This window comes from Carya illinoinensis, chromosome 9 (assembly GCF_018687715.1).
Source record: "Carya illinoinensis cultivar Pawnee chromosome 9, C.illinoinensisPawnee_v1, whole genome shotgun sequence".
Classification (NCBI taxonomy): domain Eukaryota; kingdom Viridiplantae; phylum Streptophyta; class Magnoliopsida; order Fagales; family Juglandaceae; genus Carya; species Carya illinoinensis.
Genome location: NC_056760.1, coordinates 40,168,205 through 40,187,793, shown reverse-complemented (window position 1 = coordinate 40,187,793; position 19,589 = coordinate 40,168,205). Strand labels below are relative to the sequence as shown.

General features: G+C 37.7%; 1 non-coding gene across 1 annotated transcript; it reads right to left on the bottom strand.

Annotated features, from left to right (window-relative positions):
* Window positions 1-8,251: 8,251 nt before the first annotated feature.
* Window positions 8,252-8,358, bottom strand: LOC122277921. Its single transcript, XR_006229225.1, has one exon. It is a non-coding gene; the product is annotated as a small nucleolar RNA R71 (small nucleolar RNA).
* Window positions 8,359-19,589: the final 11,231 nt, after the last annotated feature.

Here is a 19,589-nt window from a genome sequence, read left to right as displayed (position 1 = left end):
GAGAGGGAGGGAAGAGAGAGAGAGCACGGGGGGGGGTTCGGTCGAGCGGGAGAGGAGAGAAAGAAAAGAAAAAAAAGAAAAAGAAGGAAAAAGGAAAAGAAGGGAAAAGAAAAAAAGGAAAAAGAGGAAAAAGGAAAAAGATGTAGGGAAAGGATGAGGTCCAATCCTCTTTTCGGGAAGCAAAACTAACCCGCCAAAAAGATTAAAAACCACAAAACAACTAAATAAAACACCACATCAAATAAACTAAATTAAATTGAAAACCAAATTTAAAAACGTGAATAAATTAAAATAAATAGCTAATATATTAATTAAAATAAAAACAAATATCTCAGCGAAAATACACTCAAAAACGGGTCATCACATCCTCCCCTCCTTAAAAACAATTTCGTCCTCGAAATTGCAAATCAACCACCAACTTAAAGCAAGCCACATAAACGCTCATAAACCAACTGAGATCAAGATTAAAATACATACCTACATCATTCGAACAGATACGGGTACTGCTCACTCATGTCCGCTGCTCGCTCCCAAGAGAAGTCTTGAGCTAACGGATCTCCCCAAGCCACTTTAACTAAAGGTATCGTCTTGGACCTCAACTGTTGCTCCTTCCAATCCATGATCTGCGACGGAACAACTTCATAAGTGAGATCCGGTTGTAACTGAATACTCGCTGGGTCGATGAAGCGAGGCTCTTGCTGCCCAAAGCTCTTCTTCAGGGATGATACGTGGAAGACATCATGAACATCCCCGAAATAATCTGGCAAGGCAACTCTATAGGCGACGGACCTTACTCTCTCCAGAATCTGAAAAGGGCCGACATACCTCGGATCTAGTTTCCTTTTCTTACCAAAACGCTTAACACCTCTCATGGGAGAGACTTTAAGATAAACCCAATCACCAACATCAAATGACAATTCTCTCCTCCTGGTATCAGCGTAGCTTTTCTGGCGACTCTGAGCTGCCGCCATTTTATCTCTAATAATCCGGACTTGGCTTTGCATTTCCTGAATTATTTCGGGTCCAATTACCCTACTCTCCCCAACTTCATTCCAACACAAGGGCGACCTACACTTTCTCCCATAAAGAGCTTCATAGGGAGCCATCTGAATGGTCGCATGGTAGCTGTTATTGTAGGCAAACTCAATGAGCGGCAAGTGATTTTCCCAACTTCCTTGGAATTCCAGGACACATGCTCGCAACATGTCTTCCAAGGTCTGTATGGTGCGCTCTGACTGGCCGTCTGTCTGCGGGTGATAAGCAGTGCTGAACTTCAACTTAGTACCCAAAGCTGCCTGCAAACTCTTCCAGAACTGCGATGTGAACCTCGGGTCCCGATCCGACACTATACTCTTTGGTATGCCGTGTAGCCTCACTATCTCCTTGACATACAAACGGGTCAACTTACCCAAAGAGTCGGTGTTGTTAACAGGCAGAAAATGAGCACTCTTCGTTAACCGGTCCACAATCACCCAAACAGAATTCTTCCCACTAGGTGTTCTCGGCAAACCCACTACGAAATCCATCGTGATATCATCCCATTTCCACTCAGGAATAGGGAGGGGTTGGAGCATACCTGCAGGTCTCTGATGCTCGGCCTTTACCTGACGGCACGTGTGGCATTTCTCCACATATAAGGCAACGTCATTCTTCATTCCATCCCACCAGTAAGTTTTCTTCAAGTCTCGATACATCTTTGTACTGCCGGGATGAACTGAATACGGGGCCGCATGAGCTTCCGCCATGATTCGTTCTTTGAAATCCGAGTCCTTCGGGACCACTCTGCGATCTCGGAACCGAAGTACCCCATCACTATCCATGCTATAGTGCAACGGCCCTCGAGATTTTCGGACTCTTTTCCTGATGTTCAGCAGCTTCTGATCCTTTCTTTGGAGAGCTTTCAATTCTTCAAAATCTATTACCCGAATGTCCAGAACTGAAGACAAAATCTCTACTTGCTGCGAACTCTCTATAAGGAGCCTTCTCATCCCATAAAGTAACGAATCCATTTCTGACGGTTCGGCTTCATCCTCCAAATGAGACTTCCGGCTCAAAGCATCAGCAACTATGTTAGCCTTCCCCGGGTGGTACTTGATCTCACACTGGTAGTCACTGATTAGCTCTAACCAACGCCTCTGCCTCATATTCAAATTTTTCTAGGAAAACAAATGCTTCAAGCTCTTATGATCAGTAAATACCTCACAAGCTTCCCCATACAAGAAATGCCGCCAGATCTTGAGTGCAAAAACAATCGCAGCCAACTCTAGATCATGCGTCGGATAATTCTTCTCATGGTCCTTAAGCTGACGAGATGCATAGGCTACAACCCGTCCTTCCTGCATAAGGACACAACCCAAACCGAACTTAGACGCATCACTGAAGACTACAAACGGCTTATGCGGTTCTGGGAGTGCTAACACTGGTGCCGTCGTCAACCTGTTCTTCAATTCCTGGAAGCTTCTCTCACATTTCTCTGACCACACAAATTCTGTATTCTTCCGAGTCAAAGCTGTGAGAGGTCCGGATAGGCGAGCAAAACCCTCTACAAACCTTCGGTAGTAACCGGCGAGTCCCAAGAAACTCCTGATCTCGCGTACTGTAGTTGGGCGTGGCCATGACAAAATGGCTTCTACCTTACTAGGATCAACTGCCACTCCACCCTGGGAAATTACATGCCCAAGAAATTTAACTTCTTCCAACCAGAACTCACACTTGCTGAGCTTGGCGTACAACTGGTGCTCTCTCAATTTCTCAAGTACCAGACTAAGATGATACACATGCTCTTCAACATCTCGGGAATAAATCAGTATATCATCGATAAATACTACCACAAAGGAATCCAGGTAAGGTTGAAACACCCTATTCATCAAATCCATGAACGCTGCAGGGGCATTAGCTAACCCAAACGGCATCACCTTAAATTCATAGTGTCCATACCTCGACCTGAAGGCAGTTTTCGGCACATCCTGCTCTCTGATTCTCAGCTGGTAGTATCCCGACCTCAGATCAATTTTAGAGAACACCACTGCCCCCTGAAGTTGGTCAAATAAATCATCTATCCGCGGGAGAGGGTATTTATTTTTGATGGTCACCTTGTTCAACTCCCGATAGTCAATGCACATACGAAGGGTTCCATCTTTCTTTTTAACAAATAAAACTGGAGCACCCCACGGCGACGTACTAGGCTGAATAAGTCCCTTCTCTACCAGTTCTTGCAACTGAGTCTTCAACTCTTTCAATTCAGCCGGTGCCATGCGATAAGGAGCTTTATGCACAGGAGCCGCTCCAGGTTCCAAATCTATGACAAACTCCATCTCCCGAACAGGGGGTAGTCCGGGCAAGTCATCCACAAATACATCGGGGAACTCTTCCACAACTGGAATGTCTGCCAAGGACTTCTTCTCAGACGGCGTGGACACCATCTGAACCAAGAATGCATCCGCTCCCCATGCAATCTCTCTTCTTGCCTGTATCGCCGATATAATCATCGGCTTTTCTTTTAATCTACTCCCCGCAAATTCCAGACAATCACCATCCGGAAGCTGAAAGCTAATTGTCCGACTTCTGCAATTTATAGTCGCAGAATATCGGTATAGCCAATCCATCCCGAGGATGATATCAAAACCCAACAGCTTGAATACCACCAGATCAGCATCCAAAAACCTTCCCTCAAAATTTAACGGGCATCCCAAAGCAACCTTGGAACACCACACCATCTCGCCATCGGGTAGCGCCACTACCATAGCCTTCGGCAACGGTTCCGTGACCAAGTTACACACCCGAGCAAACGTGGAAGACACAAACGATCGTGAAGCACCAGAATCAAACAAAGTACAAGCATAAAACTCATACAAACGAACTCTTCCTGAACCAAGCACACAACCCATGAAATCCAAAAAACACAACGAAGAAACCAAAAGCACCAAAAGCTAAATCCAACTTAAAAAAATTAAATTAATCCATACCTGTGATTACTCCAGCATCATGGGTCGCTGGTGCCTCATCATCCACCTCTCCGGGTGTGACTGCATAAACTCGGGCTTGCACTGCTTGTCTCGGGTTGGTTCTTCCACCGTGTCTACCTCCACGGCTTCCTTGAACTCTGACGGGGCAATCCCGAGCAATATGTCCCACTTGGCCGCACCGATAACACTGGGGTCCGCTACTCGTGCGACACTCGCCCTCATGAGCTCTATTACAAGCTCCACAAACAGGCATACGTCCTCCATGCGAACACTTGAGGTGGATGCTTGAGATCGAGTTCCGGTCCGCTGAACAAACTTCTGAGGCGAACCCGAGCTGCTTCCTTCACCAGAAAAACTCCGCCTCTTTTGCCCTGGAGGGGAGCCCATACACAGATTATTTTCCCGCTCTACAAGGGTGGCCACATCCACTAACTCCTGAAAAGTGGATATCCGAAGGCTGACCACCATACGGCGTATATCAGGGCGTAGCCCTTCCTGAAAACGATCTGCTCGCATCTCCTCAGTGGCAACAAGATGAGGAGCAAATCGCTCAAGTTCTATAAACCTCCGGGCGTATTGTTCCACTGTTGCGCCCCCTTGGACCAGATTGGAGAACTCTCTTGCCTTTTGCTTCCTTACTGATGCAGGAAAGAAGCGGTCATTGAATTCCTTCTTAAAACGCTGCCAGGTCACCGCAGCGAAAGATCCCAGTTCAGATTCCAACATCACCCTCCTGGTATCCCACCAATCAGAAGCGATACCTTGCAAGAGATAGCTGGCGTAGAGTACTTGCTGTGCCTCAGTGCACCCACACACCTCAAAAGTCTTCTCCAGATCTTTGATCCATTTTCCAGCCTGAAGTGGATCCTCATTCCCAGTGAAGTGTGGGGTCCTATGCGCCAAGAAGCGCTCATAGGTGCATCCGGCTTGCACCATGCTACTGGACCCTCCTTGATACATCCAAGGCCCTCCCTGATATGGCCAGGGACCTCCTGGTTGTGGCCAATACCCTCCTTGTTGTGGACAAGGCTCTCCTGACGGTGGATAGGGCCCTCCTGATGGTGGACAAGGCCCTCCTGATGGTGGCCAAGGACCCCCTTGTGGTGGCCAAGGTCCTTGTGGTGGCCAAAGCCCTGCCTGTTGAGACCTCGCACTCTGTTGCATAAACTCCGTCATCTGCCGAATTGCTCCGGCTATGGAGTCATCCCTGGAGGTATTATCCTGTGGTTCCTGAGTATTTTTCCTTGGTCTCCCTGGTCTCCCCATAATCCTGCCACAACACTACTCTTGACCCACCTTTAAGAAAACAAATAAAACCATCATAAAACCAACAAAACAAAAAAAACAGCACTACTCAGCAAGAAATAAAAGAAACCAGCATGCCAAAACATGACTAAATAAAAAAATTAAAAAAAAAAAAAAACAAACAAGCTCATACAAATAAAACAAATAAAACAACTATACTTAACATAATTTTTAAAACACAACTTTAAAAACATTCTGGTACTACCTACGGGTCATGTGGTTTTACCCAGAGCCAAACCGCTCTGATACCACCTGTGACGCCCCCAAATCCCCACGCCCAAACACGGGGAAATTGAGACGTCCGGATGGTGACAACCCGGGTCACCATCCCATCGACGGGTGCCGAGTGTGTGCAAGGCAACAGAGGTGTACAGATAAACACGCAGCGGATAAAGAAGGTCATAACTAAGTACCAGAATTTCTTTTCTTAACTTAATACAAGCTGTTTAAAACATACATAGATAAATATTACAAAACACGAATACAGTTTTAAACAAATATAAAGATAGCATCAGCAACCCGGCGGAGCCGCATCCTCGGGCTCAGCCTCCTCCTCTTCGTCCTCCAACTCTGCACCAAAAGCTACGGAACCACGAATGGTACCGCAGGTAAGTAAACCCAAACACTACCAGATAAAAACACATAAAACTCATACAAGATGCATGAAACATGCCCCATGCACAAGCCCACCAAAAACCCAAGTTTCCCACACACGCCAAAAACCCATTTGGCCCGAAAGCATATCCTTTCCAAAAACACGCCAAAAGTCACATTTGGCCGCCAAAACTCCATTTGGCCCAATATCTCGCCGGAAGTCCATCCGGCCCAATATCTCGCCAGAAGTCCATCTGGCCCACGCCAAAAGTCCCATTTGGCCTCATAAACCATTATCCAATTTTAACCGTATGCACCATGACCTCCCCTAGGGGTCATCCGCACACCCTGGCTCCAGTGTCACACCGTAGAGTACCACTACGCATATGACACCTAACGAGCGATGCCCAGTTCCGCGCCCCGCGCGTGCGTAGCCAAGCATCCTCTAGCCCTCGCCAGCGAAGGGCCACGGAGTCGGTGAGTAGGGCGATGCCCGGTTCCGCGCCCGGCGCGTTCGTAGCCAAGCATCCCCTAGCCCCGCTCCCGTCATCTCTCTCGACAACTCAGGGGACATCACTCAGTTTATTCCGCTCCCGAGTGACCAGAGGAGCTCCACCGAGATAATAACCCATCCCGGCTTGGGCTCGTGATACACACGCACCCGTAAAACCACTCACGCCAATACACAGGCTTTTCACACAAATCCCACAAACACACGTGCATGCACCATGTAATGCCATAACAATGCATAATAAAATAATCCAATAACATAAAACAAATAAACAGGCAACTCCGTCCTCCATCCATCCGACCCCCGAAACTCCTCGGACTCAGTCCGGAATCAACAACCAACAACAGTAAATAATTGAATGAGCAATATATATTAAAATCTGAAAATAGGGTTTGGAAAATACTTACAGCGCTATTTGGCAATTTTAGAAAACAAGCGGCGTTGCAAACGGCGGAAAAACAGCAACGTCACAGTGAAAATTCACTGTGGCCGTGGGTCTGAAAAACCCACTTTTGAACGGAGACAAACTAGGACACGGGATTGATAGGGAATGGTCTAGAGGTGGTTGTGAAGCTATTGGAAGTGACGGACGGCCGTGGGTGGCGGCGGAATGGCCGGAAATGGCCGAAAATGGCAAATCGGAAAACAAGCTCGTGGGAGCTGCTCCGGTGGTCGTTGGAGGCCGGAAATGGGTGGGTTAGGACGGCAAGAGGCCGGTGATGAAGTGGTGAAGAAATGGTGGCCGGAGGTGGAGCGACGGCGGCGGATCGGAGTGAAATCCGTGCGCCCTTTGGAAGCTTTTTCCGGCCAAATGGCCGGCCGGTTGGGGGTGGTTTTCGGTGGGGAGGTACACCGGAGGGAGGGGAAGAAAATGGGACCGGTGGGAGGTCGGGAGGTGGCCGGACGGCCCTGGGCTGGAGGAGAGAGAGACGACGCGGGGGAGAGGGAGGGAAGAGAGAGAGAGCACGGGGGGGGGTTCGGTCGAGCGGGAGAGGAGAGAAAGAAAAGAAAAAAAAGAAAAAGAAGGAAAAAGGAAAAGAAGGGAAAAGAAAAAAAGGAAAAAGAGGAAAAAGGAAAAAGATGTAGGGAAAAGATGAGGTCCAATCCTCTTTTCGGGAAGCAAAACTAACCCGCCAAAAAGATTAAAAACCACAAAATAACTAAATAAAACACCACATCAAATAAACTAAATTAAATTGAAAACCAAATTTAAAAACGCGAATAAATTAAAATAAATAGCTAATATATTAATTAAAATAAAAACAAATATCTCAGCGAAAATACACTCAAAAACGGGTCATCACATTTAGCCTGCTGCATCTTTATTTTATTTTCTTTTTCTTTTTGTTTTCTTTTTTAGTGTTACATTTTTCTCTACCTTGCATGCACAGGTAAAAGATGTCTTGGGTTGGTTTGCTTGTAAACCAGTGTTAGAGTCAGAGTGAGAATCTAATTTTTCTAATCATTTGTTTGATAATCCATCTAGTCCACAAAAAAAAAGAGTGTGCAAGAAGATCAACCTAGGACTCTACAGCAGCATCTTCACCCTACAAACATAGCAATACCATCATGCATTATATTTCCACTATATATTCCTCCAATGGATTTCAAATCAGGTATAATACAACTTCTCTCTACTTTTCATAATTTAGATAGTGAAAATCCATATGTGCATATTAGAGAGTTTGAAGAAGTTGTTGCTACATTTCATGGTCAACCTGATATTGTAGATATTGTTCAACTTAAGTTCTTTCCTTTTCCACTAAAGGATATGGCAAAGAGTTTGATATATTCATTAAGACCACGGTCGATTGGGTCATGGGTTGAGATGACCCAAATTTTTTTCAATAAATACTTTTCTCATCATAAGACTAATATTTTGAAAATGCAAATCTCAACTTTTACACAAAAGCATAGTGAGACTTTATGTCAAGCATGGGAACGTTTTAAAGAGTTACTTAGCTTGTGTCCCCATCATGGTCTCACTCCTAGAAAGCGTCAATTTGTTGAAATGATGTGTAATAGTGAGTTTTTGCAGAAGGACTCGAATGAGGCAATAGAATATTTGAATGAACTTGCAGAAAAAGCTCACAGTTGGATAGAACCAAATGCTTTTAACAGTACCAATCGAGCACGTTCCAATCAAACTCATTCTAGTGAAGGCATCTATTATCTCAAAGAAGAAGATAACTTGAAGGCAAGGATGGAGGGCCTAACTAGAGAGTTAGAGGCATTGAAGATGAAGGAAACTATGACAGTTCATATTATTCCCCAAGTTGATGCCTCTAAACTTTGTTTTATTTGTCAGGGAGTAGATCATCTTATACAAGATTGCCTAACACTTGCTAAGACGAGAGTAGTGTATGAGGAACATTGCAATTCTCTTGGCATGTATTAAAAACCATTTTCACCCTACTCAGATACATACAATTCTGGTTGGAGAAATTATCCAAACTTTTGCTAGAAGTCTGAATACCAGCCACCTACACAACCCTTTAGATTATATCCTACACCATATCATGCATGTTTTTCTTCTATGAACTCTTTAGAAGATACTTTACATGCTTTTATTGAGCCACAAGGTAAAACTAATCAAAAGTTTGAATCTTTGATTACGCAAGTTGTTGAAGAAAACAAAGAGATAAAGAGCTATGTATCCAAGATGATGAGCTACTTGAGTGTGAATGATCGTGACAAGTTCCCTTCTCAATCCCAATCCACACCCCAAGCTCAACATATGGTACAAGGAGATTTGAAAGAGGCCAATGCCATTGTGACAAGAAGTGGTAAGTCCCTACACATCCCAACAACTAATAAGGCAGAAGATGTTGAAGAGGAACAAAGCAATTATATTACCAAGGAACTGAGGTAATCAAGAGCCCAGTTAAGGTACCATTTCCTCAAGCTTTAAAATCTAGTATGTGAATTTTAGATTCTCGTAATGAAATTTTGGAGAACCTCAAGTAGGTAAAAATTAATCTCCCTCTTTTGCATGTTATTAAACAAGTTCCTACTTATACAAAAGTTCTTAAAGATTTGTGTACAGTTAAGAGGAAGCACCATGTTAAGAAGGTAATATTTCTGACAGAACAAGTTAGTGCTCTAATTGAGCAACGAATTCCTCCTAAGTACAAGGATCCTGGTTGTCCAACGATTGCATACAGTATTGGGAATAATGAGTTTGAGCAAGTCTTGCTAGATTTAGGAGCTAGTGTTAATTTGATGCCTTATTCTATTTATTTGCAGCTTGGTTTGGGTGAAATTAAACCTACTTTTGTTGTGCTTCAATTGGCTGATCATTCAATTAAAAAATTGAGAGAGATAGTTGAGGATGTTTTGATCCAAATTGATAAGTTTTATTATCCTGTTGATTTCTTAATTTTGAACACTCAGTCGGTTGTTGAGTCTAACTCTAAGGTTCCTCTCATATTACGTAGAGCTTTACTTGCTAAGGTTAATGCACTTATAAATTGCAGGAATAGGTTGATGAAACTATCTTTTGGAAACATGATTATGGATGTCAACATTTTCCATATTGAGAAATAGCCAATAGATGACGAGTGCCACCAAACGTACATGATTGACGCACTCATAGACAAGAAAGTTCACACAACTCATGATTTTGATCCCCTGAAATATTCATTTGTTAATTCTGAGTTTGATACTATTAGTGATTCATCTGATATTGTTAATATTTATGCTGTTTTTGATAAATTTCAGGATTATGGAACACGGGCATAGCAACCGAAATTTGAAGAGTTGCATAAGGAAGGTGAAAAACAAATTTCTTTAAGTATTGAAACACCAAGAGTGAAATTGAAACCTTTACCTAAGTCTAAAATCTATAAGGTTAAAATGAAAGGATTTCATGACAAAAATATTTTTAAGAAGATGTTTAAGCCTAATGACCAAATACACTTATATGATTCTAGACTTCATAAACACCTAGAAAAACTTTGGTCTAGGTGGACTAGTCCCTTTGTAGTGAAACATGCTTTTAAAAATGGGGCGGTAGAAATAGAGGATCCTAAGAATGGTTGGATCTTTAAAGTAAATGGTCAGCGCCTTAAAGTATTAATTGATAGGCAACTTTCGGAAGTGGACGACATTCCACTTGTTGTTCAGGTCTATCAACCTTGACCACACCACCCAGGTATGTTTTTTTTTATTTGTTTTGTTTTATTTTTGTTTTCTCTGATTTTCTTTCTTTTCCTTTTCGTTTGCTGTTGTTTTTTTTTTTGTTTTTGTTTTTATTTGCAAGATAGTTTCATTTCATCATTTCATGTTACCATCTTTAGTGCTTAGCGAGCGACTATCATCACTCATCAGGTGCATTCTATTCTTTTTAGTTACTCCTCATTTAATTTTGATTCTTAAATATTGAGGACAATGTTTCATTTAAGTTGGGGGTGGTGGTGCAAATTTAGTATTTAAAATACTTGTTGGAACTCTGTGGCATATTTTTATTTGTCAGTTTTTTGCATCACATGTGCATCCTTTTCAACTGTGTACTCATTCTCATTCATAGTCATCTTTGTGATTTCACCAAACCCACCATAATTATTTTTTGCTGAAGCATTCACAGAACTCCTGATGCACTCATTCAAGCTTTATGGTAGGATGGTTGTTTGACACATGTAGTTAGAGAACTCTTTTGCTTAAGCATTCATATGAGTTTGGAGAGGATTGAGAGCCTATAAATGCAGTAAATTGTAATAAGCATTCATTGATCTGTTAAATTGGGCACTTCTTTTGAGAATATCATTACATGGCTTGCGGTAAGATGGTGGATATACTTGGGATATGACGAAGATCCTTAGTAGCCAATTTTGAGCCAATAAACACATATAGCTTTTCCTTTTCATAAACCCACATCATCTATACTTCTCCACAATGGAGTATAACCTATACACTAATTTTTTTTATCATTTTTTTACTTCCAAGTGTATACTAGGTGTGAAATTTGTATTTTCTTTCTTTTATTTTATCATTTTGAAAAGAAAAAAAAAAGGACAAAAGGAGAACAGTTGCAAAGTGTTTAATTGAGTGAGCTTCAAAGGCAAAATAAAAAAAAAATTTAAGGTTGGGTAGAAATGACAAGAATACCAAAATGGCGTGTGTTTGTTCATCAAATTGTTGGAAAAAAAAGAAGAAGAAGGAAAAGGAAAAATATTATTATTTGACGATCTGAAAAGTTTGAGAATATATCAAGTGAGAAGTGTGATCTACTGAGATATTTAATAAAATTTCTTTTGTATGTACTTGGAAGTTTTTAGATCATTTTCATCCTATTTTCTCATATAGCCCCAAACCCAAGCCACATTACAACCTTTTGTGTTGACCGTTCTGATCCTAAGTAAGCTTCTGGAAAGCATGGTGGAAGCCTCATTTGTTGGTGTTCCTATAATAAGATCAATGTTTGCTTGTTGCTTGTACATAATTACCTAATTCCCTATGAGAGTGTGTGTACACTCATTGTCAACTCCATAGAAAGAATTCTCACACGAAACACTTTTATACCCGTGAGTTATGGAGTTGAACATTTTGCTTGAGATGTTCTTGATGTTGCATGTGTCAGGGCCTCTGGTTAGATGGATATAGTTTGGAACACACACTCTGTGGATTACTATAGGTGAATTGCTTTTGATAGGGTTATTGAATTCCTAAGATTACTTTGACATGTGAATCTGAAAAGTGTGACTTATTGGCCTTTGTGTGTGATTTTATTTGGTCTCTTTCGTTGTTTTGGCATGAAAAATTGTTAGGGAGTAGTAATGAGTAAGTTGAAGAAATGTGATGAGTGCATGAAAGTGCACTTCAAATACCCTATTGTTGGATTAAAATGCTAAAATGTGAATAGAAATAATATAAATTAATGTGTATTTTTTAATTGAGTTTCTATTTATTTTAGGATACTCCTAAACAAATTTTTATATTAAATTTCAGAATTTATAAAAGAGCAAGTTACAGCCTAGTCAAATTCAAAAGATGACTTTCATGGGGTTTGAGAGCAATTTGGATAAAAAAAAATCATAAAAGGAAACTGCAAAAAGTTCAAATCCAAAATTTGCTAGGAGACAGCCTGGACATACTTTAGTATTTTGATTGTAACTTTCTACTCACATATCTAATTGATGCAATTCTTAATGCGTTAGAAAGCTATCTTAAAGGGTTATAAATTTGTCTTTAGTAAGCATCAAATTCGAAATCTTGAAGCGCGTACATGGCTGCCAAGATAAGCCCTAAAATTTAAATGATTTTTTAATGCGAAAATTATGAAGACATTAGGGTTTCTTTCCTACCCTATATAAGCATATCATTAGCTTGAAATAGAAGACAATGGGAGGTACAAGAGACAGATTTGAAGAGAGGAGAAAATCACTTTCATGACCGCCGTTTGTTTTTTTTTTTCTTTGAACATTTTTGTTATCCATTATATTTATGAGTAACTAAATTCTCAAGTAGGGCTAGAGATGAACTTGCACATTAGATTGTGTTTTAAATTTATTTTTAAGTTATGTATTTGATTTTCAATTACTAAAACTCTTTTGTTTTATCATTCTCAATTTATTGTTGATTTTTTCTTTTCCGAATAATCATAGAATTTATTCTATTTATGGATTCAGTCATACTTTTTCTATTGAATGGTTTAGTTCTTTGATTATGTTTGGATCAATTATTTATCTATATTGATTTAGTTTTTTGCTGCAATATCACTCCCTGAGTATTTTATCGTCGTTGAATTTTCTCAACAGGACTAATAATTTACAAATTTTAAAAGTGGTGAATGATTTTTCAAATGGTTACATTTGTTTTAATTTTGGTTTATAAATCTATATCTTCCGATTGAGAATTTTGGGAATTGAGTTCCCAATTGAGTTATTCAATGAATTACAAATAATTAAAATACCGGATTTGTGTAAGGAATTCTCGATGCTCTACTGTTTGTCAAATTTGAGTATTTCTTATGTTAGTAACTTTACTTCACTTTAATTTACATTTAAAATTAATATTTGTTCTCCATTAATCATTTAATATTTTTATTTAGTTTCTTTGTTCTTTTTGATATTATTTTAATTTGTTTCCTTGTGGAATTGACACCCCAAAGCTATGTTACAACTACTGCGTTATTCTTTGGGCGTAATCAAATTTTGGCGTCGTTGCCAGGGAGACGATAGAAGAATTGTTAGATAGTTTTTCTTTTCAACAGTTTGTACAGGCAGTAACTTGGTTCCCTCTTTTAGCTTACTGCATCTTTATTTTATTTTATTTTATTTTATTTTTCTTTTTGTATTTTTTTTAGTGTTACATTTTTCTCTACCTTGCATGCACAGGTATAGAGACGCCTTGGGTTGGTTTCCTTGTAGATCAGAGTTAGAGTCAGTGTCAAATTTTTCTAATCATTTGTTTCATAATCCATCTAGTCCAAAAAAATGAGGGTGCACGAAGATCAACCTAGGACTCTACAGCAGTATCTTCACCCTACAAATATAGCAACATCATCATGCATTATATTTCCACTAAATATTTCTCCAATGGATTTCAAACTAGGTATAATACAACTTCTCCCTACTTTTCATGCTTACATTTGTTTTAATTTTGGTTTATAAATCTATATCTTCTGATTAAAAAATTTGTAAATTGAGTTCCTAATTGAGTTATTCAATGAATTAAGAATAATTAAAATATCAGATTTGTGCAAGGGACTCCGAATGCTCTACTGTTTGTCAATTTTGAGTCCTTCTTCTCTTAGTAACTTTGGTTCACTTTAATTTACATTTAAAATTAATATTTGTTCTCCATTAATCATTTAATATTTTTATTTAGTTTCTTTGTTCCTTTTGTTATTCTTTTAATTTGTCTCACTGTGGAAACGATACCCCAAAATTATGCTACAATTACTGCGCTATTCATTGGGCATAATTAGGGTCTCACATCGAGCTAAACACACGTTAAACGGATCATGAACTATCCATGCACGATCTTAACAAATAGCAAATACCTTATCTTCGCCCAGTTAAGGCAATATATATATATTTGTGTCATTCATTTTTATATGTTATATAAGCATAAAGAGACACAATGTCTCTTCTTTGCTCGCTACCTAAGCATAGAGGCAATCACTCATGTGAGTGAGCCGATCTAAACCTATTGACAAATCTTTTTCACCATAACTCTCAAATTAATGATAAATGTGTGTGGTCAATAAACACTCTTAGTCAAGTCATTTGATCATAAAATATATCATTATCATATGCACGACAAGAAATACAATGAGAAAAAGAAATCATATGGTCAAATACAAACTAATAAACCACAAGTCTCTGGTTGAGTTTTAGAACCACTACTAATAATCTAGCCATGACTTATCCAATTCGCATAATAAACTTGTTTAATCAAATAAGTCATATTTACCCTCTAACAAAATCCCAATTTCTAACTTCCATGAGCAAACGATAATGGAAACACCAAATAGTACGAGCATGTCAATTCGAAATATATATTATTTGGTATTCTCAACCTCATTAATTGTCTATGGGTTTTTTAAACAAAAACTTCAAGAAACTATTTCTCTTATAAATAGCCTCAGAATACATAAAGTCTGAGCTATTTTTTACAAACCTAAGTCCACTACCTTGTAGTATGGAAAATCGCTTGTTATGCAACAATAAATAATATAAGATAACCAAATTGTCATCAGTATTAAGTCTCTTAGGAAAACACTTCTTTAGGACTGTCAATATTGTCCAAAGAACCTATTTTATTCAATAGATCATTATAATGATTAAGTACATTAGGTACCTTTAAATAGATACTTGGTTTAGGTAGTATGAATATTGTACTAGTAGCATCCATACACTTTTTATGCCAAAATAGTACAAATAACAATCATGCGCTCAAAATACTTTTCACCTTAAATATTACAAAAGCTAACTATCTAATTCTCACACACAATCAACTATTTAACTGATTCCAAAATGTTTCTAGAAAATATGCGATCAATGGTTATCTAAAGACAAGGGTTTAACCGGTCCGGTATATACCGATTTTGAAAATTTAAGAACCAATACGAACTAATTCATCAGCCAAACTAGAACTTTTGATTTTTTTCGGTTTCAATCCGGTATGGTTTTCTGGTTTACCGTTTACACATGTGGCACTATATAAGTTTGATATTATAATTTTTTCAATACTAAACTTAATTGTTAGAATTTAGTATATATTATTAGCAATTACTAATTCATTAATATTCAATTATATTAGTATAGTATAAGTAGTGTCTTACTTATTAGTAAGATTAAAAAACTTGAATAATAGATTAAAAATAGTGTCTAATTATATTAGTATAAGTAGTGTCTAACTTACATCAAATGTTATATTAATATTATGTTATAAGATCAATAGACTTGAATCTAAAATCTTATGTTAAGACTCCTACTATGTGAACTCAATATCTTTAGCGGAATCATATTATAAATATTCTCTTCTTGTTTCTAAGTGACGAGAGAATATTGTTATATTACTATTATGCTAATTATGAGAATCTTATATTCTAGTAAATTCTAGGAGTTATTATCACTAGTGGTACACCTTATTCAAAACTATACTCCTACTAATTGGTTGATTCCTCACATTATTTTCAACAATCTTTTATTAAAAAAAAATAGAAATAGTAATATTAAGGTAATGTGGGATAAAATGTTCTATCCAAAAAACAAGTGTTAATAAACTCCATAATACCCTACCCTCACAAAATATATGAGTAATTTTCTTGATTCAACAAAAAAATATATAAACTCAAATCCTTCATATTTACATCTTAATTGAATTCATATTTGCACAAAATAGTCACACAATCACTCAATTTTACTAAAAGAAAAATGAACTTGATTTAAGGACGACATGTTAGGATTATGGCTACAACCCCATATTATATCAATCAAAGTGTGATGTATCAACTGTTTTGCACTATAACTCAATTATAACTCAATTTTTAGCAAGTTTTAACACTGCAAAATAATTGCTCTCATCATATAGCTCATACCATTGCAATTTAGAAAATATTTTATTTGAAAGTTTTGATTGAAATTTAAAAAATTTCTTTGGAATCACATTTATATAATGAGAATTTAATTTTTTTTTTTTAATTCGATGTCCTTATAAGTATTAGTGTGCATGTTTAGAAATTTCATGTAGAAAAATGCGCATATTCCATTTTCTCATTAACTCTGCTAAATAAAAGAAATGGATCTCATTGACTCTACTAATTTCTCATACTTCATAACCATTATCTTATGCCTCCTTTGTGGCACATTTTAGTATACCATCTATCCACTTGAGAAATAATATCATTGAGTCAATAAGTGGTCATCCAACTTCTAAGCCTTTAAGAATTCTTACTAACATCACTATATTCAATTAGTCTTAAATCAATTTAATTATAAACTTCATCAATATCGCATTAAAAGTGCAAAAAAATCATTTTGTGTGGAAGCATACATAGCAAAAGTGTTTACTTCTAGCAACAAATCTCAAATCAAGTGCGGTTGTTCCACAGACTTTTCCATCATTGTTGTTTGTCTAAAATCATCATTGTCGATGGTGAAGAATGCTATGTGGTAATACTAGAGTAACAATTACAAATTCCATAGCCTAAATATCGAGACCATCGAGACATATTTTAGAGAGAGAGATTTTCATTATTTTCAAGAAGTGCCCCACTCTAAGGGGGAGAGATTCTATGAATAGCTCCTCTAATTATAATGCCTAGTAGGTGGCTGCTTCATAACCACATCCATGAGAAGGAGCACCCTTTATTACAATATGTAAGACAATAATAAGGTCTTGTTTAGTTATGCAGTTCAGATGAGATGAAATAAGATATTTTGAATAGTAGTAAGATTTTTGAGTTAAGATGAGATAAGATGGTTTTAGGTTTTTTGGGATTTGATAAAGGGATGGGTTCCATCAATTATTTAAAAATATTTTTAATTATAGGGTGAAAAATATTATCAATATATTAAAAATAAGTAGAAAGGGGAAGGGGAGGTGTAGGATAAAGTTGGGGATTTTATATAGTTTGCCATAGGATTACTTTTGACGATTTGACTTTCTCAAAAGTTTGTAGATGGGGAAGGGGAGGCGTGAAACAGTGGGCTGTCAGAAGGGGTCAAAAGTTTGTCTGTAAATCAATGTATAGTGTAGAGATATATACTATATAGATGAGTTAAAAACTTACATTTGAACATTTGGATGCACAAATAAAACAAGCCGTACAATTCAGATGAGATGCTTTGTGTTTTAACTGTATATCCAAACCGGCCCTTGGTTTAGATCTGTCGATGTAATTGGGTAAATTTATTTATTTTTTGTCTATTGTTCAGATCTACAACTTTTACATTTTATTTTGAAAAAAAAAAAGTTTCGTTTTGTGAAATTGTTCTTAGTTTTAACTGTTAAAAACACGATTGTGCCTAGTGGGAAATCTCGAATTTTTTAGAAATCTCCTACTTAAAATTCCAATCTTATCATTATAACTTTCTCAAATTTATATACAAAATATAATAAATAATTCAACTTTTTTTTTTAATTTTGTTAAATTTCAAAATAATAATAATATTAAAATATTTTAATATTTCATCTTAAAATTCAAAATTCTCGTATCAAAATTCTTACCTACCAAACCATACCTAATTTACATGTTTTACAGATTTTTTTCATAATTTTTTTTCTTTAAGCTTTACAAACATTGACAGATGTAAACATTTTCGTTTAAATTTGAGAAGTTTTACTTTAAATCTATGCACATGGGTAAATATTTTTTTTAGTCTATTGTTAATTCAGATCTCAGTAGATCTGAATGCATTTCTTATAATTTTATTTTTCTTGTTGCTGGGCGTCTATTACTGTTTTTTTTTTCATGTACAGTAAACAATAAATCTTATTAATTTCTTGTAGATTATTTTTTTTTTTAGTTTTTCGGTTGATCCTTATTTTTGTCTTCTTTTTCACTATTTTTGTTGCGTTTTCCTACCACTTTCTTTTTTCTTTTCATAGATGGAAATGTTTGTATTTTTTTCCCGTGCGCAGGTGAATGAAAAAATTGCAGTGTTCTTACTTACAGATCTGAGAAGATCTAATTCCTTTTTATTTTTTTAACTCTTTTATTTTTTTTAACTCTTTTTGTTGTTATTGGTCGTATAGTTCTTATTCTTCATCCCTATCTCCATTACAGTTTTGCTACGTACAAGTAAAATCACGTATTAATCTGCATATCAATATAGATTCTTCCATATTCAAAATTTAAATTGACAGTATTTTTAATAAAATCTACTTTTCGACTAATCATATTAGATTAATGCACATATTAATATACAATTATACTTACAACTAAATTTTTCCTTAGTGATCCCCAACCCATGTGTTACTCTGACACACCACCGAAAAAGGCAAATAAATCCTCACTTAAACGGATACAAAAGAATAGAATAGAAGGATATAAAGGCAAACATATAACATACACGAATTGCACAGAAGAACAAGAAATTTATTGTTTATTGTATAACCACGTATTATAATATATTAGAAAGGGCACAAAAAACGCTCTGCTAGGGTTCGAAGGTTACGAATGAAGGCTACGTTACGCCGGCTGCATGGCAGCCCCTGATGGCTCGCCGCCTCTGGCAGCCCAGCCCAGATCTTTCGCCGACCTTGTTTCGGCGGTGCCACAATCACTTCCAGAGATGGAGGTTCCTTTCCGGTAGCCAAAAACCTTAGATGATGAACTGGTTTTCACCTTCTCGACAGAGGAGATCGAGAGAATGGCCCAGCCTTTTCGGTTTTCTATAGTCTTAAAGTTTCTCAGGCGGAGACCATCTTTAGATGCGGTGCGATCCTTCATACGCAGTCGCTGGGGGTTGTCTTCTATGCCTATGGTTTCTGCAATGCAACGTCCGAGACATGTTTTCATTCGGCTGACAAACGAGACAGATTATAACAAGGCTTTGTCCAGGGACTCCTGCGATATTAATGGAGTTTTCTATAGACCATTCGCCTGGTCTCTGGATTTCAATGAAAATTTTGAGCCTCTATGTGTTCCGGTCTGGGTCTTTTTACCGGGTTTACCACCGAACTTCTACCAACCTTTAGTCTTGAAAATGCTCACTGCACCCATTGGCAAATTCATACAATGGATTGTCAAAACTTATCAAAAC